This window comes from Podarcis gaigeae (genome assembly GCF_964106915.1).
Source record: "Podarcis gaigeae genome assembly, chromosome: 1".
Lineage (NCBI taxonomy): Eukaryota > Metazoa > Chordata > Lepidosauria > Squamata > Lacertidae > Podarcis > Podarcis gaigeae.
The window spans coordinates 129993998-130002644 of NC_139678.1; the positions used below are offsets into that span (position 1 = coordinate 129993998).

At 46.4% G+C, this 8647-nt stretch overlaps 1 pseudogene across 1 annotated transcript; it reads right to left on the minus strand.

Moving 5' to 3' along the window:
* Nucleotides 1-764: 764 nt before the first annotated feature.
* LOC310840356 (transmembrane protein 11, mitochondrial pseudogene) lies at nt 765-1707 on the minus strand (annotated as a pseudogene). Its single transcript has 2 exons — nt 1381-1707; nt 765-986 (listed from the first exon to the last, which is right to left on the minus strand). The product of its transcript is annotated as a transmembrane protein 11, mitochondrial pseudogene (transcript).
* Between the last annotated feature and the right edge of the window lie 6940 nt (nt 1708-8647).

Genomic DNA, 8647 nt, shown 5'->3' on the forward strand with positions numbered 1-8647 from the left:
GCAATAATTCATTTGCTTTTTTATGGATCTTCTCAGTAGGTACCCATATCAATATAGATATTAATTAATAAAATAATAATAATAATAATAATAATAATAATAATTCATTTGCTTTTTTATGGATCTTCTCAGTAGGTACCCATATCAATATAGGTATTAATTAATAATAAAATAAAATAAAATAAAATAAAATAAAATAAAATAAAATAAAATAAAATAATAATAATAATAATAATAATAATAATAATAATAATAATAATAATAATAATAATAATAATATTTTGGTCCCCCTAGGCTCAGCACCATGCTCAGGGCATTGGGCAAGATTCAATCAGCCCCAACCTGGGCACTACCAAAAGGCTCTCACACAGACACAAGTGGTTGTTTGTTTGTTTGTTTGTTTGTTTGTTTGAAATTCTCATCCTTTAATGAACGGTCAGTGATAACTTTGAGCTGGTTCTGTAGAATACAATTAAACAATATACTTAAAGGTTTCTTCCCTCTTAGGTTTCTTTCCATTCATTGACATTCCATTATTGACTTCCTTTTCACTGCAGATCCATGTCTGAGATGCAAGAAAACTGAAAATTCCCTCGTCATGTTACCTTTGTTCTAAAATTAACAAAATATACATATATATGAATAAACCAAACTGCTTCCCAGGCACCACTTCAAGAAGAGAAGTTGAATGTCACTGTAGGAGTTTTAATACACACCCCCTTGGGGGGGGGGGTCTTTGCAGATTTCTTCTTCCTCTGCCGCAATCATACGACATAAAGTTCATAAATCTTCTTTATGCAGTACAACAGAACAGCGAGTGCTATCGTGTTATGCCATCTTTTTTTGTGCATGTTGTCCTTCCTCAACAAAACCACGGGAGTGAAGGAGGCGAGTGTGTGCAGGAGCAGGCCAAAGATCGTACTCCACTTGGTACTTGCAGCAGGGGTCGAATTGCCAAGAGATCTCATAGAGCAGGCATAGGCAAACTTGGCCTTCCAGATGTTTTGGGACTACAACTCCCATCATCCCTAGCTAACAGGACCAGTGGTCAGGGATGATGGGGATTGTAGTCCCAAAACAGCTGGAGGGCCAAGTTTGGCCATGCCTGCCACAAAGGGTCAGCAGGCTATGCTGAGGACGCCGGCAGGCAAAGAGATGTACAGCGGTACCTCTGGTTACGTACTTAATTCGTTCTGGAGGTCCGTTCTTAGCTGAAACTATTCTTCACCTGAAGTACCACTTTAGCTAATGGGGCCTCCCGCTGCTGCCGCACGGCCACCGCGTGATTTCTGTTCTCATCCTGAAGCAAAGTTCTTAACCCGAGGTACTATTTCTGGGTTAGCCGAGTCTGTAACCTGAAGCGTATGTAACCTGAGGTACCACTGTAATGGGAGTAATCGACGGGAACAGCTGGGGTGTGTGTGAAAAGGCAGGCTGTGCAGCAGGCAGTCTCGTTCCCCAATATGCATGGGTTAAATCACAATGTATTTGTACTGAGCCTCCAAGGCCTGCTCCAGCTTCCATTCAAACAGGTCCACAGCATTCTTGTCATTGTAGATTTTGCAAACAACGTAACAGTCAGTGGCAGAAAAGGTGACCCTCTCCCTCCCGCTGGCCTTGCTGGGGACCATGTGCCTCCTTCCCCATGCAGCCATCTTGGAGAGAGTCACTTCGGAAAAATCCCATATACGTGGTTTAAAACTGTTTTTAATATTGTGTTTTCATGTTGGAAACCACCCAGGGACCTTAGGGCAAAGGGCAGGTACATTAATTGTTATTGTTTAGTCATTTAGTCATGTCCGACTCTTCGTGACCCCATGGACCAGAGCACGCCAGGCACTCCTGTCTTCCACTGCCTCCCGCAGTTTGGTCAAACTCATGCTGGTAGCTTCGAGAACACTGTCCAACCATCTCATCCTCTGTCGTCCCCTTCTCCTTGTGCCCTCCATCTTTCCCAACATCAGGGTCTTTTCCAGGGAGTCTTCTCTCCTCATGAGGTGGCCAAAGTATTGGAGCCTCAGCTTCAGGATCTGTCCTTCCAGTGAGCACTCAGAGCTGATTTCCTTAAGAATGGAGAGGTTTGATCTTCTTGCAGTCCATGGGACTCTCAAGAGTCTCCTCCAGCACCATAATTCAAAAGCATCAATTCTTCGGCGATCAGCCTTCTTTAAATTAATAATAATAAATAAATAATATGGGGGCTGCATCTCCTGCTGGCGGGATGTCATCGCAAACCAGAGGCAGCCTCACCCTGATAACAAGCCCCATTAATTTCAATGGCAAAAAAGGAAGTCTCTGTGGGGCTTTAATGACAGGAACACGCTTAATTTCTTCTGTAAAGCAACAAGGACTCATGAAATGAGCTTAGCTCCTGGAGCCTCAGTAATGAGAAGGCCTTTCTCTAGGCTTGCCTTTCCTACTTGTCATAGGAGAGATGATAACAAGAGTCCTCCTTAATCCCTTGACTTCCTTTGAAGACATTACAGAGTTGCTCTTCACTCCTGAATTAACCAGCTCAAAACAAAGGTCTTTTGTACCCACTTGCAGAGGGAGTGGCACCCGTTGCCAGAGCCTGAGTTTTCCAAGGAACCTGGAAGAACACACTAGTAAAAATCAGACAGATATCCCGGTACAGTCCTCAGTTACTTGGAGGTGACTTCTAATTAAAAAAGTGGCATATGGTTAACCTTTCTCCAGCAATTCCCCCACCGTCTACCGCAATAAAAATGACTCTGATATCATAAAGCATTACGGCTTCATTTTCAGCCCCAGCACAAAGTGGCCGTAGAGATGTAAAACCTAAGATAGTGAAACAATTTCCATCAGCGACTCTCCCTTTATATCTTGGTTTTATTATAGCTCAAAGTACTGACGCAAGGGGGGGGAGGGAAATGGACTTGTTAGCAAATTATATGTTCGGTCTCAGTACAGATCCCATATTACACATCTTTAATGTCCATAACTAGCTGTAATGGACCTGACTGGTGCAGGGCTATCAGGGGCCCAGGAGATACTTTATAATGGGCGAAAAAATGAACTGGGAACATCAAAGGGCAAACTCCACTCTGTCGTGTATCTCGCTTGGTGACCTTGGTCCAGTCTCTACCTCCCAGCCAAACCTGCGCCACCTGGTTATTGGGATAAACTCAGAGTGAAGGGGCGATAACCCCATTTCCTCTGCCCTGAGATCCTTGTGATAAGATCATCATCATCATAATTTATTATTTATACCCCGCCCATTTGGCTGGGCTTCCCCAGCCACTCTGGGCGGCTTCCAACAAAATATTAAAATACAGTACAGTGGTACCTCGGGTTAAGTACTTAATTCATTCCGGAGGTCTGTTCTTAACCTGAAGCTGTTCTTAACCTGGGTCCTCCTGCTGCCGCTGCACTGCTGCTGCACGATTTCTGTTCTCATCCTGAAGCAAAGTTCTTTAACCCGAGGTACTATTGCTGGGTTAGTGGAGTCTGTAACCTGAAGTGTATGTAACCTGAAGCGTATGTAACCCGAGGTACCACTGTAATCCATCAAACATTAAAAGCTTCCCTAAACAGGGCTGCCTTCAGATGTCTTCTAAAAGTCTGGTAGTTGTTGTTCTCTTTGACATCTGGTGGGAGGGTGTTCCACAGGGAGGGAGCCACTACCAAGAAGGCCCTCTGCCTGATTCTCTGTAACTTGGCTTCTTGCAGTGAGGGAACCGCCAGAAGGCCCTCGGCGCCGGACCTCAGCATCCGGGCAGAATGATGGGGGTGGAGACACTCCTTCAGGTATACTGGACCGAGGCCGTTTAGGGCTTTAAAGGTCAGCACCAACACTTTGAATTGTGCTTGGAAACATACTGGAAGCCAATGTATGGATATCCCCTGTGGTAGCTCATAATCTGAAAAGAGGCCTTTAAGAAGTACCTGCCTCTATAACTGGCATAGGGTGGGTTGGTGGAGGAAAAGATTTCAGGCTTGTGCCATCTGATTTTGTGTTTTAGCAAAACCCTGAGATCCACCAGTCACAACCAAGTGCAAAGGACAGAATTATGAAACAACATGTTGCTGCTGCACATGGGGATTTATTTCTGTGTTACACTGTGTCAACAAAAATCCATTCCTGGTTACCTCTGCCTTTCTTCATCTCAGCAGCCCTACTGAGGTAGAGACCTAGTTATTGTTGCTATTGTTAAAGATCTATTGTTAAAGATGCTATTGACCTTGCCAATCTACTGCAAATCACCCAGAGACCTATCAGAAGATCCAGATCTACCTTTTCTACAGCCCTGGCATAAAGCAGCAAGCTTGCTATGTGATGTCCTCCGAATGCACTATTTGCATGGAAAGGAAACCCGCCAACCCATAGTCATCAACTTCAGAGGGAAAATATTCGTCAGGAGGACAGCAGGGGAGGAAAGGGTTAAGCCCCCTCTCCCCTGCTGTGATCCTGATGGTTACATACTGTTCGTCTCAGGATTGCATGAATATTGTTTGTTACTGGGTACTGGTGGCACTGTGGTGCAAACCACAGAGCCTAAGGCTTGCCGAAGGTTGGTGGTTCGAATCCCCGCAACGGGGTGAGCTCCCGTTGCTCGGTTCCTGCTCATGACAACCTAGCAGTTCAAAAGCACGTCAAAGTGCAAGTAGATAAATAGGTACCACTCCAGCGGGAAGGTAAACGGCCTTTCCGTGCACTGCTTTGGTACACCAGGAGCAGTTTAGCCATGCCAGCCACATGACCCGAAAAAACTGTCTGCGGACAAACGTCTGCGCCCTCGGTCAGTAAAGCGAGATGAGCGCCGCAACCCCAGAGTCGTCTGTGACTAGACTTAACGGTCAGGGATCCCTTTACCTTTTACTGGTGCTATACTGCCTTCTCCACTTTTTCTGCATGCTTGGTGGTTCTTAAAATTGTTAGTGCAAAAGCAACCCTCAAAATGCCCCCAGAAAGTTCTGCAGTTCACAGACAAGTTCTTTCCTTGAAGGAAGGAAATATTAACAATGCTGGAGCAGACAACATGAACTTTGCATGATGACTACTGAAGCTTCTGACCTGAAGTCACTGTTTCCTTGGAGATACCATACTTTTCTGTGTATAAGACTATGTTTTTTCCTTTAAAAAGTGGGGGTCGTCTTATACACAGGGTGGACGTTTGATTGGCTGTTGCTGAGGCTGTCAGCGGCTATTGTGTGTGTTATTGGTTGCTGCATCAATGGGTGATGTTGATTGGCTGACGCTGTGGCAGTTGGGCAGGCGATTGGCAGCTTCTGGTGGCGATGGGACAGATGGGAGGTGGATTTAGTGACACATAAAGGTAAAAGTAAAGGGACCCCTGACCATTAGGTCCAGTTGTGTCCGACTCTGGGGTTGCGGCGCTCATCTCGCTTTATTGGCGAGGGAGCCAGCGTACAGCTTCTGGGTCATGTGGCCAGCATGACTAAACCACTTCTGCCGAACCAGAGCAGCACACGGAAATGCTGTTTACCTTCCCGCTGGAGCGGTACCTATTTATCTACTTGCACTTTGACGTTCTTTTGAACTGCTAGGTTGGCAGGAGCAGGGACCGAGCAACGGGAGCTCACCCCGTTGCGGGGATTCGAACCGCCGACCGTCTGATCAGCAAGTCCTAGGCTCTGTGGTTTAACCCACAGCGCCACCCATGTCCCTATTTGCGACACATACGGGTCAGCAATTTTCGACAATCCCCCCTAAAAAAACTCAACAACACTGTGCCATCGCCCCCTATTTTCTTACATTTGAGTCCCCAAAAATAGGGGTCGTCTTATATATGGGGTCATCTTATAGACGGAAAAGTACGGTAACTTTTCTATTAATAAAAAATAAAAATGCCGCCCCATTCTCATTTTATACAGACAAAATATTGGTAGCTATTGGGTTAGATTCATCCCAAGGCATGTGAGCACAACCATAAAATTGTTTCCATGACAGCAATGGCTATCCCAACTGCCACAGGGAAAGTCCAAGCACATTTACAGACTTAATTTGAAACTGTATGTCACAGGCTCAGGTTAAAGGTAAAGGTAAAGGGACCCCTGACCATTAGGTCCAGTCGTGACCGACTCTGGGATTGCGGCGCTCATCTCACTTTATTGGCCGAGGGAGGCGGCGTACAGCTTCTGGGTCATGTGGCCAGCATGACTAAGCCGCTTCTGGCGAACCAGAGCAGCGCACGGAAACGCTGTTTACCTTCCCGCTGGAGCGGTACCTATTTATCTACTTGCACTTTGACGTTCTTTTGAACTGCTAGGTTGGCAGGAGCAGGGACCGAGCAACGGGAGCTCACCCCGTTGCGGGGATTCGAACCGCCGACCGTCTGATCAGCAAGTCCTAGGCTCTGTGGTTTAACCCAGAGTGCCACCCATGTCCCTATTTGCGACACATACGGGTCAGCAATTTTCGGCAATCCCCCCTAAAAAAAACTCAACAACACTGTGCCATCGCCCCCTATTTTCTTACATTTGAGTCCCCAAAAATAGGGGTTGTCTTATATATGGGGTCATCTTATAGACGGAAAAGGTAACTTTTCTATTAATAAAAAATAAAAATGCCGCCCCATTCTCATTTTATACAGACAAAATATTGGTAGCTATTGGGTTAGATTCATCCCAAGGCATGTGAGCACAACCATAAAATTGTTTCCATGACAGCAATGGCTATCCCAACTGCCACAGGGAAAGTCCAAGCACATTTACAGACTTAATTTGAAACTGTATGTCACAGGCTCAGGTTAAAGGTAAAGGTAAAGGGACCCCTGACCATTAGGTCCAGTCGTGACCGACTCTGGGATTGCGGCGCTCATCTCACTTTATTGGCCGAGGGAGCCGGCGTACAGCTTCTGGGTCATGTGGCCAGCATGACTAAGCCGCTTCTGGCGAACCAGAGCAGCGCACGGAAACGCCGTTTACCTTCCTGCTGGAGAGGTACCTATTTATCTACTTGCACTTTGACATGCTTTCGAACTGCTAGGTTGGCAGGAGCAGGGACCGAGCAACGGGAGCTCACCCCGTCGCGGGGATTTGAACTGCCGACCTTCTGATCGGCAAGTCCAAGCACATTTACGGACTTAATTCGAAACTGTATGTCACAGGCTCAGGTTAGACAACAGCGATACGGGTTAGACAACAGCAAACAAAGTAAGTCTCTTCTACCAGCTTCGGGGCTCTCAGGTTTTGCCACAATGGTTTGTTTTTTTCCCCTTCCTTATCTAGGCAACATACGTGGCTGCCTGATACATCCAAAACAAATCAAAGACATGACAGACATTTCTAAGATTAGTACAGTGGTACCTCTGGTTACATACGCTTCAGGTTACAGACTCCGCTAACCCAGAAATAGTGCTTCAGGTTATGAACTTTGCTTCAGGATGAGAACAGAAATCATGCTCCGGCGGCGCGGCAGCAGCAGGAGGCCCCATTAGCTAAAGTGGTGCTTCAGGTTAAGAACAGTTTCAGGTTAAGAACAGACCTCCGGAACAAATTAAGTACTTAACCCGAGGTACCACTGTAATTGCATTCCAATGAAAAGAGGCAACAATCAAGCTGTGTTTTTGAATGCAGGGGCTTTCAAATGTGTATGCTGAGGGCAGAGGCTGCAGCCAAAGTCCTGTGTGGTCACCACCACTATGCTGCTGCTCCCTGTTCTACCTGTTGGGCTGGTCTCATTTGTTAGGTAAAGTAAAGGGGACCCCTTACCATGAGGTCCAGTCGTGACCAACTCTGGGGTTGCAGCGCTCATCTCGCTTTACTGGCCAAGGGAGCTGGCGTACAGCTTCCGAGTCATTTGGCCAGCATGACTAAGCCACTTCTGGCAAACCAGAGCAGCACACGGAAACACCGTTTACCTTCCCGCTGGAGCGGTACCTATTTATCTACTTGCACTTTGACGTGCTTTCGAACTGCTAGGTTGGCAGGAGCAGGGACCGAGCAACGGGAGCTCACCCCGTCGCGGGGATTCGAACCGCCGACCTTCTGATCGGCAAGCCCTAGGCTCTGTGGTTTAACCCGCATCCCCATTTGTTAGGTAGGACAAGGCATTGTCCTTGAGGCAACAGATTTCATAGTTGGGGGGAGCATCAATCCCTTTGGGAGTTTTGCTTGGAGTCACAGAATATCCTGAGCTGCCTCTTCAACCTTTCCTTCTTCATCGCTTCCAAACTTTTGCCTTTCTCCTCTCCCATTTTGACACCTCCTGTGGCAAGTGCTATTATTGGATGCAGCTAGAGCCCGTTTCCTTTAGCTGAATGCATTGTGCACCCCCAAGCCCAGTCCTCCCCCCTCTCTCCAGGCACAGGGACCTCTAACACCCATGCTGTGTTCCTCGAACAAATTTTGTAGTCCATTCCCCTGGCCTCTCCAAAAGCTATGAAATGCATTTGCAGAATAACTAAAAGACCAGCATTTTTTTTAAAATATAAGAAATGTTTCAAAGCATGTTAGGGCATGGATGTGCATATATTGGGCATTTTGAATTGGGAACAACATACGAGACTTTTCTCCAACTGCCTTTGTTGTTTGTTGCAACACATTTGTGTGTGTGTGTGTGTGTGTGTGTGTGTGTGTGTGTGTGCTGCTTTGATGGCTCACTTGGGTGTGAGATTCCCTCCCCCCAGCTTTCTCAAACCAAGAGATTTTGTGTCGTCCTTAT